This window comes from Bombus impatiens, unplaced genomic scaffold, assembly GCF_000188095.3.
Source record: "Bombus impatiens unplaced genomic scaffold, BIMP_2.2 scf_0091, whole genome shotgun sequence".
Classification (NCBI taxonomy): Eukaryota; Metazoa; Arthropoda; class Insecta; order Hymenoptera; family Apidae; genus Bombus; species Bombus impatiens.
In genome coordinates, this window is record NT_176510.1 from 1226587 (window position 1) to 1242870 (window position 16284).

Sequence of the window (16284 nt, forward strand, 5' to 3'; positions counted from 1 at the left end):
GAGAGGCGCCCGAGCTCAAAAGAAAGCGACGCCAACGCGTAAGCGTATCGCTTTGCCTTGCAGCGTGAGCTGTCGCAATTCCTTCGCGGAATAAATTTTCTCCGTTGGACTGGCACCGCCCACGCATCCACCGCAGGAGAAATAATACGCGCGGCACCGTTTTCACTCTATCGGTCGGCCTTGATCGCTCTCCGAGTCTTCCCCCGTGTTCCTCGCCTTTCCATCGGGTCACTCGCGCCACCGGTAGCTAAAACGACCAGTGTGGGCGTGCAGTTTGCAGCTGCATCCCGGTTAATTCGCGCAGGCAGGCTACGTTGTACAAGCTGTTATAGTCACCCTGACCCCTTCCTCGCTTACACCACCCGTTTACTCTCTTTCTACCACACCGAAATTTACCCTGTTTCCTTGTCTCTACTCGATGGAACGACTACCGGATACATATAGGTAGTTTCGCTATTGCAGAAGCGGTTCGTGCGAGGCTAAATCCACGTGAACGAAAGGAGAGGGGATTAGAGAAAGGAATTGGTAGAAGGAGAAAAGTTGGAACGGAGGAACGATAAGCATCGATGGACGATGACTAAAGGAGCGGTCAGACAATCGACATTATTGTCAATATTTAAAATTCTTAGCATTGTAGTCCGTAAGAGGCCTCCTAGACGATCAATACATACATACATATAAAAATTGTCAATACAATGTTGCGAGCCTCAAATAATGACGATAATATCGACAACAATATCGATGGTGTGAACGCTCCTTAACGCATTGGGATCAATGAACCGAGAATTAGTGATGCAAGCGGATTCTTTTGATTGGTAAGTTGATTGTTATGTGTTCAGTTTGCCTCAGTTCGGTGGACGGATGAAAGGGTTTAGTGTTTGTGAGTTTTTGGTTGTGATTTTTTGTTTGAATTAGATTGGATTTGGTAGTGGTTAGTTTGCTTATGTTAATTCAATGAAGAATGAACGACTTCTCTTTCTCTTGGAATTTTTTCTATTACCTGAGAATAGATTTAAAAGGAGAGTATTTTTATGAAGGAGATGCCTGTGTATGTGTGCATTTTTTTAGTAGAAATTAATGGAAGTAGTAGAAGAGAATAGAGTTTGAGTTCGATTCTGAGATTTAATGATCATTAATTGGAAAGTGAATTAAAAAAATGATGATGATCTAAAAAAGGACGCAACGTTCGTATATATATGTGTGTGTTTGTTCTATTAAAATTGATCTAGATTCAACAGAAATTCTTTTCTTTATTATAATTCCCGATGAAAAAAGGATTTCTTTCCCAACGAAAGGCTGTGCTTAATAACTGCTTTAATAACTTTTTTTTTATAACTCTAACTCAGGATGTGTTTTCGAATGACTGAAAACCAGTGTTTGAAAAGATATTTTACATTTAGCTGACATTTTTCATATGTATTTTGTTAACCATGGAATATATTTATTCTAGATGAATATATTCATCCTAATATTTTGTATCTGAAGTTTTACATCGGCTCGGAGATAGTTCTATATTCGAAAGGTGAGAAAGACACGGCGTTTGAAACGTTCGTTATTTTATATTGGAAGCCAGTGTATCTAAAGAGCAGAAAATACACGGATAAATTAGAACCGACGAATTTCGTTCGTTAATTCCGCAAAAAATTCATGGCGCAACAGTTCAATTAAAACAGTTCGTTGTACTCTTTTTTCAGCTTTCTTTGGCAGCCACCGAGAAGGGATCAAGATACACCAGTCCGTTTTAATCTAACCAAATTAAAACTGACAAAATCCGTTTGCTAATCCAACGAAAATTCCGTATATCACGGTTCGAGCTACGAAAGGGGGGGGGAGAGAGAGAGAGAGAGACAAAGAGAAAATTCATTTCTTTTGTAAAATCGGCGGAAAATTTTATAATTCTGTTTTTCGACAGAATGGATAGAGAAACAAGAATGTACTAGCGAGATTAATTCTATCGATTTACAAATAACAAAAAATTGGTGATTCCATGGGAACAAATTCATCAGTCCCGTTTTGCTTAAAAAGGAAAGAAATAGAAAAAAAGAAAATTCCCATAATTTCATATCTGAGTAGAAACGACAAAGATTAACGATACACCGCTGGAATTACTTCTATCCAGGCAAAACAGACGATGTCTGTTGCAAAAATTTGAGGCAAGCTCCATGTACATGTAAACTGATCATGTAAAAATTCTAGCACACTTTCATTTCAACAAGGGAGCAAAATGTTTAACCCACTATAAAACAAAGCGATAATTTACCGTAAGATTACGAATACTTCAGACTTTTTATCTCTAGCACAATCGTAGAATCGAAGTGTAAGAAATAGCGGCGAGGAAACAATTGCATAAATATTTTACACACAATTCTTAAAATTTCATTACGCGATCGTAAAATCCGTATGTAAGAAATAACGAAACAAAGAGAATATTAAGCGTATCGTGGAAATTCGTAGTTACAGCTACAATTAATAAGATTAATAAAACATAAAATTCGATAATATAGGTCAATTGAGAAAAGAGGTTTCAAAGGAAATATTCCGTTAACGCGAAGTTGGCTTTCAATGATTTAAGATGCCGAAGGTGTTTAAGAGATCGCAGATCTCCGTTGGTATCAGAGCGAAGAATCGTTCATACTGTCGCGAGGAGGAATATCGAGAGGTGTTGGCAATACGGGGATATCGAGACGGAAAGGGGTGAACGTACGATGCATCTGATGCATACACGCGTCGCCCTTTCCACGGACAAGCGCGCGATGGCAATACGTGCTCGCTAGCTGAATCGCAAGCAGCACGGTCGTGTTTCGTGCGAGCGCGTGCGGCCGCTCCTACGAAGAGTGGCATTTTCCCAATATCGAAGTGGCTGATGCGACTCGATGCGAGAATGAGTAACCTCTTTTATTGGATGTACACGCTCGCGCCACCGGTTCCCCGCTACCGGATTATTCGAGCATCGATCCGCTTTGTTCCGCCAAGGGAATTGACTTGCTCGAGAGCCTTCTCTTCCTCTTTCTCTGTGTGTGTTTCACTGATTTTTCCATCGTTGTTCCGTTTTTCCCATCATCTTTAAGATATCCTGCCTTTTCTTAGATGGATTTACAGTCTGCATGTATGTGATATTTATTTAAGGTGTATTTTATTGCATTTTGTTATATCGCATTGAGTATCGTGTGTGATATGTATGTGTAGAAGCGAGACATTGTAATCCTATAAGGAAACCAATACAGATATATATATATATATATATATATATATATATATATATATATACATATGTATATATGTGGATACACGTGTTACTGTTAAGTTTTATCGATTCAGGACTTGTAAGATTGCACGATGGATATATTGGCTATGTTAGAATGAATAGCAATAGAGTTCACTTTAGATCGCGGATGTTTATGCAAATTTATTCTAATTGGAACGTTATGTTAAGAGATCTTTCATTTTTTAGATTATCAAATTCGTTTACAGGAACAAGAACACGATTAGATTTGTAAAACTTCGTAGATCGTAGTCCAAAGTTCGGAATATGCGATTTACAAAATTCGCCCTATTATACCCCACCTCGTCTTTCCCTCTGCAGTGACAATTGCGCTTACGAAATTTAAACTTTCTCCTAGCCATTATACTATATAAACTTCTACCATTTTGTTACTTGCCACTTCGCTCAACTATCGTGGTACTCTACTTAGTCACGCAATTTGAGATATGTTAAAGTTACTGTTACGCTGCAACACGTGACGCTTGTGAGGACGGAAACTTCACTCTTATATTTGATCGTAATTCTTCGACTGAGCACCTGAACACCGCTGCACCCATCAAAACGGCGCATTGCTGGAAAAGAGTAATTTTGGAAAACAGAGCAACCTCTGTCCATTCCGATCACTTCTGATGTTCCACCGTTCTATCAACACGTATATTAATTAGAAAAAGATTATCAAATTTTCTAAAGAAAAATAGATTGCTGTTGGTTTTAGAATGATCCGAGTTAAATTGTTGTAAGCAAAAAGACCGAAGTTCTAACATTTTCTTCGTGCCAATTTTTCCTCGTTATTTTATTCTGTATAATTTTACTTAAAACATAACAGTACAGAAAGAGTTTCAAATGTAGTGACACACGAGTCAACGGAAGACTCGAATCGGAAGAGACTCATATTGTTGTGCTTTGGAGCGTCAATGTTGTTTTGGTTTGCTAGGTTCAAAGGTAAACGAACTCCGGACAAAATATTATCGCCGCTATTTGTAGTCGTCAACCGGAGTTACATTTGAACTTTTTATAATACCATCGGTAGATACAAATAGACGAACGTGCTCTCTAGGATAGTCAGTATAGCGAGTCAGTATAACGAACCAGTATAGCGAATCATTACAGCGAATCTTTATAGCGAGCCATAGAGTCGAATAGCGAACGTAGAGTTGAACAGTAGCATTGAGCGAGCGACGATTACTACCAGCATATACTATCTTTGTACTTGTATTTAAAGTGATTTTAATATACACTGACTATTACAATTTTATCACTCGTCTCTTTAATAAACCGACACGTATAATAATCCACCTCACGAATATTTCAGCTCGTCTCTATCAAGAATAACAAAAATTCTAGGTTGCTGTAACCAAGGAGAATATTAGTACTTGTCACTCGAATAACAAACAAAATTGGATTCGTCCACATCCTGGAATTTCGATCGTATTCCGTATTCCGATACCGTACACTGATTAGCGATATATCATATGATAGCGATAGTATCATAACCACGGCACTCGCAATTTCGTCATTACGTAAAACTAAATTTCCGCTAGTCGAGATCGTCTCATAACGAACTAGTGGAACACGAGATTGCATTTACAACGCCTGAACAGCGGATAGGGAGATGGTAAAAGCGAGAGAGATCCCAGGCAGAATTTTGATTGTAAAGCGAAATAGTTTGAAGTCGAAGCGATGCTATTATATGTATAGGCGGCCGTGTATGGTCGCTAAATACTCGCGGATTCAGGATAAAGTTGAATCGGGAGCGTAAACACGACTAAGCTACTTACTACGTATTTCGTGGGTGGAGGGGTTGCGTTGTTACGCTTCCGGGCGCCAAGTAAAACAGTTTATCCTTAAGCAGCCACCGTCCAACTTGCCCAAGCCGCCGGCTTCCACGCTGTTTTCCTATTTAAAGCAGCCACGATTCGCCTGTTATCGCGCACGGTTCTTGTTCCTAATGGACATGTTGCATGGACATTGTTAAGTCGTGGAATATTTGAAGCTTATTTCGATAGCCGGAATATTCCTCGAGATGGTAGTTTACGGTCCAGGGTCGAGAATGGGCAAGTTGTAAACACGGATACTCTAATCTTTGGAATAATCCTGTGATTAGAGTTTCAGTTTTGATTAGGTGATTTTAGAATGCCGGGGATTTCTGGAATTTTAGAAATGATAGAGAACACGAGTCTGTACAGATCGAGACATTTAAGTCGGGCGAGTATTTTGAGTGAAATAGTTCTTCGTAGAGAAAAATGTTTTACGAAAAGATTAAATAGCGTCGAAAGGGGTATTCAATATTTTCTAACACACTTCGTAATATTAGATTAAAATATTTGTTAAACTGACGAATTTGTATTGACTTATCGTAGAATATTCATTACTAAATACATATTTAGTACACGACACAAATTTCTGCTCGAGTTCCATTAACTTAGCTGCGTAAAAATATGAATGTGCATAAATATGTGTAACGGCACATGAATCAACGGAAGATTTGAATCAGGAGAGGCTCATATTATCGTGCCTTGGAATACCAACGTTGTTTTGGTTTGCTAGGTTCAAAGGTAAACGAACTGCGGACAAAATATTATCGCCGCTATTTGTAATCGTCAACCGGAGTTACATTTGAACTTTTTATAATACCACCGGTCGATACAAATAGACGAACGTGCTCTTTAGTATAGTCAGTATAACGAGTGATTATAGCGAGTCAGTTAGTCGAATAGCGAGCGTACAGTTGAACAGTAGCGTTGAACGTGCGACGATTACGACCGGCATATGCTATCTCTGTACTTGTACTTAAAGTGATTTTAATACAACTGATAATTACGAATTCTTCACTCGTCTCTTTAATAAACCAATACGTATAAAAATCTACCTCATATGCACATTTTACTTTATCATGTTCTCTAATCTTCATATGCATTCTGCGCATGTTTGCATCTATAAATTTCCTACAAACGTATAAAAATCCACAATCTCCTTATTGTTATTCAAAATACAAAGCAACCTACCTAACGAAGCTATGGTTTAAAACGCAAGTGGTAGAACAGGTGGACACCTAGCGGCTTATCCGCCTTCGAACCTGTTCCCGCGGCTGTTTTTACCTCGCCATACGACGAAAGTATGCTGAATTCCCATCGAGCGACGCTTTTGTCACCGGCAGCCACCGTAGAATATCTAAATAGTCGTGGAAACGCCGACGAGACGTCGCGATACATAACCACGATTCTCGATATTCTTATCACGATCCCCTTAACGAGCTATTTTCTTCAAAACGAACTTTCCAAATTGCTATTCCCGAGATGTATCCTGTTTCTGAGTTCCATCGTTGAAACGAGATTTTACTCGGTTTAATTGTAGACTTGGTTTCGCATTGTCGTCCCTATGGTACATGGTTTTATGTGGGATGGGTGGAGCCGACATATTTTTTTCCCCCACGGAAAGGGAGAGACGGTTATCTTTTTTATGTTTTTACTTTATTTTCACAGTATCGGTACATTTATATAGTATAGTGTGTACCAGTTTGGTTTTATCAAAATAGAAAAAAAAGGAGGAAAAATACGTACGATGAAATATGGCTTCCAACGAATAAACTGGAATTTATTTCCGCGAAATTTGAAATTCGATAGAGGGAAATTCATCGATATTTCCATTCAATAGAGACGTGTGAATTTATACAGTTTCTTGTATAATCAATTATTCTAGAAGTATTAACAGCTTTCATCGAATTTTTTGGAAATATACGTATGTACATATAGAAATTGTATTATCGGAGAGGGAAGGATCATTGATGAAATTTCTTGCACATATTGCACACGTGTATCATTTTCAGGCCGTTTCTTTGGCACACGTGGGCAATATAAAAAAGAACCGAACCCTTTTTTCTTGGAAATGGGGACGATATTACGAGAAGGGTCAGACCTTGGCTAAACGGATATGGAACAGCCGGAAGGGTCGATGCAGGGTAAATCGCACGTAAGATGAATCCTTGCCCTCCGGAAACCTTAGCAAAGATATGCTGGAGAGAACCTTTCAATCTACACTTGCCGGTATTCGCATTTACATTTCACCCTCAGACTGACTTCTCTGTATTAAACCGAGAAACATGGAATCGTAAAGTATTCTGAACAAGGTTTCGATGAGATTTCGAATTTTTAGAAAAATATATACACTAGTCTGGTGGCCTTTTAAACGAAATTGAAATTTATAAATTCCCTTGATCGATATCTATTACACTGTTCTTCGGATTTCTTCAAAACAGGAGGCGGAGAATATTTGAATTGAAAATAAAAAGAATCTAAAGTCACAAATTTAATCTACTACGAGTTTTCTCGAGGCGGAAATCAATTTTCCAGTTTCTTACGAGATTGGAAATTTCTAGTATCTTTTGTACCTGAACTTCCTGACCGATCATATACCATTGATATTTTGAAATTATGAACCTTGAGTTAGTAGTATGCAGTCCACGCGCCAATATGACCAATTGCATGCAGAGCCAGAAGGAAGTTTATAGAAAATTTGCTCACGGAATAAATCAACTTTTATTCGAGAATCTGAAAGTACAGTTTTCAAGCAGTATATCTTCGAAGCCAGCGAGATGTTGCAGAAAAAATAGAAGCTGAACGAAGCAATATGAAAAGATAAAGAAATTAAAACAATGTAAATATTAAAGACAAAGAGCTTTTGTCAGAAATATTCATAGACTTGGTAACGTAAGATATTGATCTAAGGAGACCGAGCGACAACACTTCGTGTAACTACTTTCATTACAGTATGAATTATGCACGGCATTTAAGATCTCAGAATAATCCACGACTTTCGCGAAAATGAAGTTATTCTTAGGATGATTCTTATTATAAACGTTTACAGCTTCATCTCGGTTGGTTGCTAAAGAATTAACATAACTCCTCGACTATCCTCCAGCTACTGAACTCGTCGTTAAAGTAGCTTTTACCATTCATGAAACAGGGCCAACCCATACATTCATCTTACCAGCAACGTTGAAGACAGCGTAATATGACGCGAAGAATATAATTCTCGCTCCTCCGTATTAAAACAGAAAGGTAACCACTGGTTCATTACGATGCGACTCTATCGTCCACCACTAAGGGAAGACGGATGATACTGTGACTTTTTTTTTTACAATTTCTCTCTAATTTCTCTCTCTTGCCAGTTCGGTGTCTCTTCCTCGATTCAGCGAAAGATTAACAACGGCCGACAATTTCCTCGCGAGTCAATGCGCCAATGACCGCTATACGACGCTCGTTCCATGTAGTTCTATCGTTGTTTATCCACATACGCAAACGGCATGAAAAAGGTAGCAGGACATTTTCCTCGAATAAACAACGTGTCTCGTAGTCGATCGTGAATTTCACGCGACCCATTCCGACCCTCACCTCGTACGTGACCGAATATACGTATTCTTCCCTCCGAGGAACATCGAAGAAACGATGCACCCCAGTTCACGTACAACAACCGTTGCCGTATATTGGGCATCCGTTTCTGTTTAGCTGATCGCTACGCGTCGCGTCGACGTGTTTGCACAGAAGAGTTACGCGCGCTTCTACCGAGAATTAAACGCCGTTTCCGCACCCCCTTTGTCTCGTTCGCGCTACGTTCACGTTCCATGCTGATAAAGAGGTAGTTAGTCCAGTAACGAACAAAATTTTCTTTAGTTTGCTACTGGTAAATTAGTGGTAGTTGCCTTTCGTTGTAGGAAACAGTAAATCGGAGAGATATTAGCACGTTAAGAGGTTAAATTACATAAAGGTGTCTAAAAATATATAAAATATTCAAAGTACAATATTCGTTGTAATATTTGGCAAATAGCATTCGATGAGGGGCTATTTTTTCTTTTTTTAAATTTGCATAAATTTCCGTAGTCTAGTTATAAGAGATTTATTTTGCCAGATGATATCGTAACCTGGATTGATAAAGATCGATAAGTAAAATAACCAAATTTTCAAGTATGACATATACGTCTCATGAACGTGTGTGTTAAATTTAAGAAATAAATTAATTAAAGATCGTTCGATATATACGAGTAACACGTATATTATATTATGTTATATATATAGCAATAATATAGAAAAATATAGTAAATACGAAGAGTCTTTGTCGTTAGAATTAAGTTACTTAACTTCTTTTAATATAACTGTGACGAGAGACGGCGAAAGTCTCCAGTTGCACTACGTAAATAAATATATAAAATAGTTGGAGTTAAGTTTTTGTTGTAAGTGCTGAAGACTCGACGCTAAATTCGCTGCACTGAAACAACCTCGTCCCGCAAGTTAGCGCGTCGCGGTAATTCAGTTAGCAAAAGTTGTAACGTTACCGCAATCCAGCTTTCGTAGTTGCCGCATCAGCGATAGCCCTCCTAACCTCCTAGTTACTTTCACGTGATACCTGACGTCTATCCATCATTTGTTAAATTTCTTGTTTTCAGAAATTCTCCAAAACATAAAAGCGTATACTCGTATACGAGTAGCTCGTTAAATAAAAACAGACAAATTCGCGAACATCGTTCGACGAAATATCGCCATGGTAGAAAAGAGCGATCGAAGAAGGAGCATGAATATCGTCGAGCAAATATTTGTCGCGAAAGACGTCAGGACAAAGTTAACTCGTCTTCGCGCCATTAAAGGGATAGCAGCCTTTAGCAATCCACACAAAGACGAGAAAGTGGCTTCTAGCTATCGCTCTGGCCCCGATAACTTCCAGCTCCTTCGAACAGCAGGAACTCGATCGATTCGGCTCGACTATAAAATTTATTCCCATTCGTTGGCTACCCAAGACATTGCGGTTTGGCGTGAGATGTCACGAGTACTCGTGTCGTTTCGTCGACGATTTTATTACGACGGCTTACGTAACGAAACGAGCTTGATATGGTGAAGAAACTTGATGGAAGATTGGAGTTGCTGGTGTGAAAAGATTTTCCAGTTATACGAGTTGATTGGCGTACTATATTTTGAGGAAAAGTTGAAGGAGAAGATGATTGACTTTCCGCTGTATGAATCTTGTGTCTTTCGGGCTGTTCTTTACACATCCATTTTACTGTCATAGTCTTATCGAAGTAATATATTCCTAGCTAAGTTACACAAGTTACAAGTTACCAGTCATTGATATTAATACATTCTCTTGTACATGCAACAAGCAAGTTTGGTAATGAGACAAATATAATTGTACAGTTAAAGTTACAAACTATTACCATTAACAAACTTTCTCACATGTTGATAACGAATTAGCTAATGAAAGTTAATTTTACAAACGAATTTTAGCGACCAGAAGTGATTTCACTATTGACATGAACTGGTGGAAAAGAGGTCTATAAGCAACTTGTAACTTATAACTTATAAGTACGTTAATATTATTACTTTCTACTTTTATGTTACTTCTATTAAATTATCGTGCAAGAAGTTCCAGATTATATGATTTCAAGTTTCATAAATTTCTTTTATTGCAGCTCTACACGAAGACCATCTTTAAAATACGATGATTTAATCCAAGACAGCAGAAAAATTCGAACGTATCGTACGATTAATTCTTTCCATTATCCTAAGTCTTCATTATTCAAAATGCTGCTTCAACGTTAGGAATTCTTATTCAAATATAAAATTAATATTCCAGTTGAATTAACCAGCAAGAATTCCTGTTCATGATACGATATTTACTCGGAATCGTTAAATATTTAAATTTCTCCTCTAATTCCGCACATCCCGGCAACGCTCTTGAATCATTTACAGCGTCATATTCCAAAGAGTCGTATCACACACGTGTCGCATTCGGAATTACGAGCGATCGACGACTGGTAGTTTATCTTGATCGAGAATCGATTTTCGAAAAGCATAAAAACGAATGCCGGGAAACCGCACGGTGCCAAAAGGCGTGAGTTTTGTGGAAATCGTGCAATTCGGAGCGATACTAAAATCGCGAGCAACGAGATCTTTGAGTTTTCGTTACGTAACATGAGATGGAAGGAGATAGAGTAAGAAGATAGGTCGCGGTGCTTCCGATATCGTGAAGTTTCCACAAGTTTCGAAAGGTGTCTGTGCGACGACGTCGCAGGATTCGGTTCGTACGCGCGACACCGAGTGTATCGCCGCTCCGGAACCGATGAAAGTGACGCTAACTCCTCGTACGTGGCCCCGGCGCACATCCCTTATAAAGTGAGATTTATCCCGTCGTTCGTCCTTTTTACGACGAGAACGACAACGGCGAAGTTATATTCTTTGGGGGAAGATTCGCGTTTTATAGCTGGTTCGAGGGAAAGAAATTAGGTTTCATATTTGGATGATTACGGAGATGTTCGTAGGGGAAGGTGAGAAGGGTTGGCAATATGCAAATCGCAGGAGAAAAGCTTAATAAGTCACATTCTTCGTGTTTCGCGGAGGTACAGCTTTCAAACTTAGTGCATTGTCAGTCAATTTTATGTCATCTAATTTCCTCTCTCTTTATTCGACTTTAGAATTGTCATATTTTTGCCATTTTCTCGAACATCTCGTTTCTCCCTTTTTTAGTAAATTAACGATTGAAAGAAATATCGATAATTTTATGTATTTCGATTATATGATAGAAGGTTAGAAAAATTGTGCGATATATACAGGAATATACAATAGCGAGAAGGTTGAAAGAAAGGAACGTCGTTAGAGGGCGAGAAAAAAAACGCGGAACATTTTCAGTTCGAACGAACTCGCACGAAGTCGAGGCAACGCCTAGCAGCACGATGATTTGAATTTTCCCTTACGTATCGCGAATGAACCGATAAGAGGGGAAGAAATAAATGGCGGGATGCAGACCTCGCAACCTGGAGAGCTGGAAACTCTATTTTATGGTAAATAGACGTTGCTTGCGAGGGTTTGCTACCTTCCTCCACGCGACTGCCGATCGAAACCTAAAGGAGGGATGAAATACAGGGGTTGGAGGGAAGTTAAAAACGATATGTCGGGCCACGACGATTTTCTCCTACGGTTTATCGGTTTTCAAATGGTCCGCGCCGTAATATCTAGGTGGTCGAGCCAACCCTTCTCGCCTTCTACTTCTCTAACATTCTTCCTTCTTGTAGTTTATAGCGTATAATGTATTCACTGAGCATTATAATTAGCTGAGGTATTGGAAACTGTCTAGGAAGGAATAAATATCGTACAGGAAAGTTTTAGTGTTCTTTGAAGCGTATAATAAAGTGTAAGGAGAATTACTTCCGACGATAGGTAGGTCGTGTATTTGTGGCAAATTTAGAGCGTATATTCTATGCGTAATATACGAAAATATATAAAACATTCAAAGAAAAATACTCACTGTATTATTTATCAGCTAAACGGAATGTGAAAAACGTTTCTATAAAGAAAGACATTGACAAAATTCATCGATTCATCTTCAAAGAGGAAAATAAAAAACGACGTAATACTCCGTCCTTCCATTTTCCCTTATCTAGGTCGAACTAGCCAGCCACCTCCAAAAACCAAAAATAAAAACACAACACGACACTCTATCTCTCAACTCGCCCTTATCTAATTTAGACTATCTACAGATTCTGAAAAACCAAAAATAAAAAACATAACACTCCATCTCCCAATTCTTCCTTATCTAATTCGAACTACCTGCGCAACTCCAAAAATAAAAAAAGAAAAAAAAGAAAATAACGTGACCAGTCCTTTATCCAATTTGAGCTACTAATTTGAATTTACGCGAAAATACTATGTTATTCTAGTCCTTCACCGACGATTCGCTGGTTAAACTCCGAGTCGCAAGCCAATTCTGCAACGTGCGTTAACTCGCTTAAACCATCGTACGCAATCGATACCATTCTGAATCCTCAAAGGAGAAAGTTTTCTTCATCTATCGAACGGTAACTATCGCTAACAGAATTCTGTCCCTTCCATCTAACGAAAGGCTCCATTGGTGGGTACAAACGTTGTTGCATGGCCAGCCGCAAATATTCGCGCTCGGGGACGTGGTACCGTTTAGGTCTCCGGACAGTCGCGTCAGCTTGAATTGAACCATTCGCGAAGAACGCGCGCGTGAATGAGCCCAGGCCGCTTATTTAGTGGACTGAAGCGGTACGTACACGTACAGTGGCCGTGTGTACACACGCGTACGCGAAATAAGCCCATTTCCATGGTACACTCGGCTGGCCACCGGAGGACAAAAGCCGCGTTTATACGTGCAAACTGGCGAGAGAACGCAAGGAACCCACGGGCCGGACGTTTTCCTCGCATAATACTTGCAATATGAGGGACGCTGAGCCGGAACTATACGCAAGAACCACCCCTTCTGTACGCGTGTTTATACGTGTGTACATCAGCAACTTCCTGGACGGGGAGGAAGAACTATGGGTTGCAAATTACACAGAAACAAGCCGGGTAAATAAGACTGACGTTTTCTGAACCCTTTGGCGCTTAATGGACGCTTTTAACTTGGCTTCGACTGTTCCTTTGAGGTAGTCTTTTGATGGTGATTTTTAAAGATATTTTAAGTGACGTTTAATAATTATGGTCAATTACTGATGCGTTTTCAATAACGAAGGAATGTAAAATCTTTTTTAAATTGAATATTGTAATTCCCGTCCGTATTTTAATGGAAAAGTTTCACAGTTTGCTACTTTCTCTTTGTTCGCGGGTTTACACTGACAGCGATGAGAGAGTGGGGTTTGAAGTATATTGATCGATTAATTAGCGAACTATTTGTGTAACATTCAACCGAGCTTCTTCATTAATTACAACAAAGTGACAGCTTTGATTCGTGACGGACAAATTCTCTTTGAACGAAGGGAACATTTTCGGTCACAATCTCTCATCAAGCAGAAAATTGTATATTCTTAACGTTAATCATGCACTTCGTTTATAAATAAATCTTAAAAAAATTGCGATGTACCTCGGTTTTAATCCGCGAAGATTGGATCTTGCAGCAGTACCACAGGCGGATCAAAGTAACCTGAAATATGTATACATATATATGTAGGTTTTTAAATAATTAAATAAATAATTGAATTAATAATTAAATAATTATTAAATAATTAATTTTATTTTAATTAAATAATTATATTTAAAAAATATAGAAAGTATTATATTTCTAAAGCATATGTATTTTCAAACGATATATTACACGATTAGTAACAACAATAAGTGGTAAAATTATGTACAGCAAAACAGCAAAGGTTTACAAAGAAAGTAATCGTGTAGTAATTAATTACAATTAAAACGTTGTATAAGTACAACTTTTAAACAATATTTATAGAAAGAAACATTTTCGTATTTTCGCACGTATTTTCTAAAGTTTCTAGAAGAATTATTAATAATTAAGGAAACTAGTTTGCATTCTTTAAAAAAACCTACATACAAATTAACGAAACAGTGTCAAGTCAAAAATGGCTGAATGCTTCATAAAACATTTGGACTTGACAGGTTAGACAAGTTAAAAGCGCAACAAAATTCCACCGTCTCTCATCTTTTTCTCTTCTTCGCTTCTAAAATTTCGTTTGTAGAATTAAATCACGCGCAGAAGCGTTCAGTCGTGTAGTATAGGACGTAAGTACACCGACGGTATAGTTGTTATATTAATTGCCGTTTGCAATGAATGACGCGCAATATTTCTCACTGTGTTCGGCGCAGTCGGCCAGTTTTGAATACAAATGGTACCATTAAACGGTTCGAGCTGCTTATTCGGCCAATTGTCCTCGCGAAATGACGTCGTTCAATCACACAGAATTCACTATTATGTCGAGTTATGTTAACCTCCCCACCAGAGAGGGGAGTCGGATCTTTCGGAAACCATGCTCACAAAGCCGAGCGGCTTCTTGCTACGAATTTCGATAGCCACCCCCTTCCGTTTCACGCGCGCGCCACGAAATACGCTGTCTAGCATCCCGTGAAAGCCGTGCAAGATAAATACGTCGTATAAATACGTCGTGTAACTGCCCTATGAATTAATTAATCGTCGTGTTGGCCGTTGGAAACGAACTACCCTTGCGAATAATGGCCCCAGAACGGGGTAGTTTTTAGACTCGCTGACGTACCTCGAAGAATATCGCGAGAGATATTATTCAGTATTATGACCTATCCTTTTCATGTACACTCATCAATCAATTTTCTAAAACGTAACGTTAAGCTTAGACATTGTTTCATTTAAAACAGATGCATTTTATAAATAACTTTTGTTAATTAGATAACCAGACAGAAAAAGAAGTGGTGTTACGTTTGTAGAGGTTTATGTGTAGAGGATGGTTGGTCGCTAAGGTTTAATAGACGAGATTGCTCGTTGTTGAAATCGTCTAATATATTTAAAATGATAAATTAGTATACAGATTGTGTTCGCAAAGACGCTCGTACTAACCGATTCGCTGAGACAGTGTATAAGCCGTAAAATAGGATCGCTAATGACTCGGTAATTAGATAGCTGATAATTCGTTGATAACTGGTTGATAACTGGTTGATAACTGATCGACAACTGACTGTAACTCATTTCCTCGCGATCGGAAAATTCAAATTCGCCTTTGTTCGATGGTGCACGTAGCGGCGATATTGTTTTGCTCGGAGCTTATTTATTCTTACATTACGTGTATCCTAACGATGTTGATACTCCGAGGCAAAACAACAACATGATTTGAATTGTCCTCTAACTCATGTGCCGCTACACGATTGTCTTTCACGACACGTTCCATACAGGGATGTGATATAAGAATTTAATTTCCGGAAAGAGCTATTAGAACGATAAACTAGGAAGATTTATTTGTTTGATTAAATGATTTTTATTAATTAAAAAGTAGGAGTTGCTGACGCCAACAGAATGGAATGTTTATCACCATCATTTTTACGGTATATTCAATCATTTCGATGGTAATAACCCTTAATTTTCAAGCATTTCAACAAATTAAGTTCCGAGAATGGCAAACATTAAAGCTCGAATTCAATTTTCGTCGCTCGATCCATTCTCGTTACAAAATTTCTCCCGAAAATCACCCTAAATCTGCAGCCAGACATCGAAAACGATAATCAGAAGCGTCGCAGAAGTCTGAAAATCGAGCGCAACTCTTC

At 38.6% G+C, this 16284-nt stretch overlaps 1 protein-coding gene across 2 annotated transcripts in view; it reads right to left on the reverse strand.

The window, feature by feature from the left end:
- Positions 1-16284, reverse strand: part of LOC100747040 (bifunctional heparan sulfate N-deacetylase/N-sulfotransferase) — a 369108-nt gene that overhangs the window by 180179 nt on the left and 172645 nt on the right. The window contains exon 4 of one of the 2 annotated variants that reach the window (XM_033318398.1): positions 14126-14185. The exons of the other annotated variant lie outside the window; for it this stretch is intronic. The gene's annotated coding sequence lies outside the window, so the exon portion shown is untranslated. The remainder of the gene's footprint in view (positions 1-14125; positions 14186-16284) is intronic. 2 annotated transcript variants of the gene reach the window in all.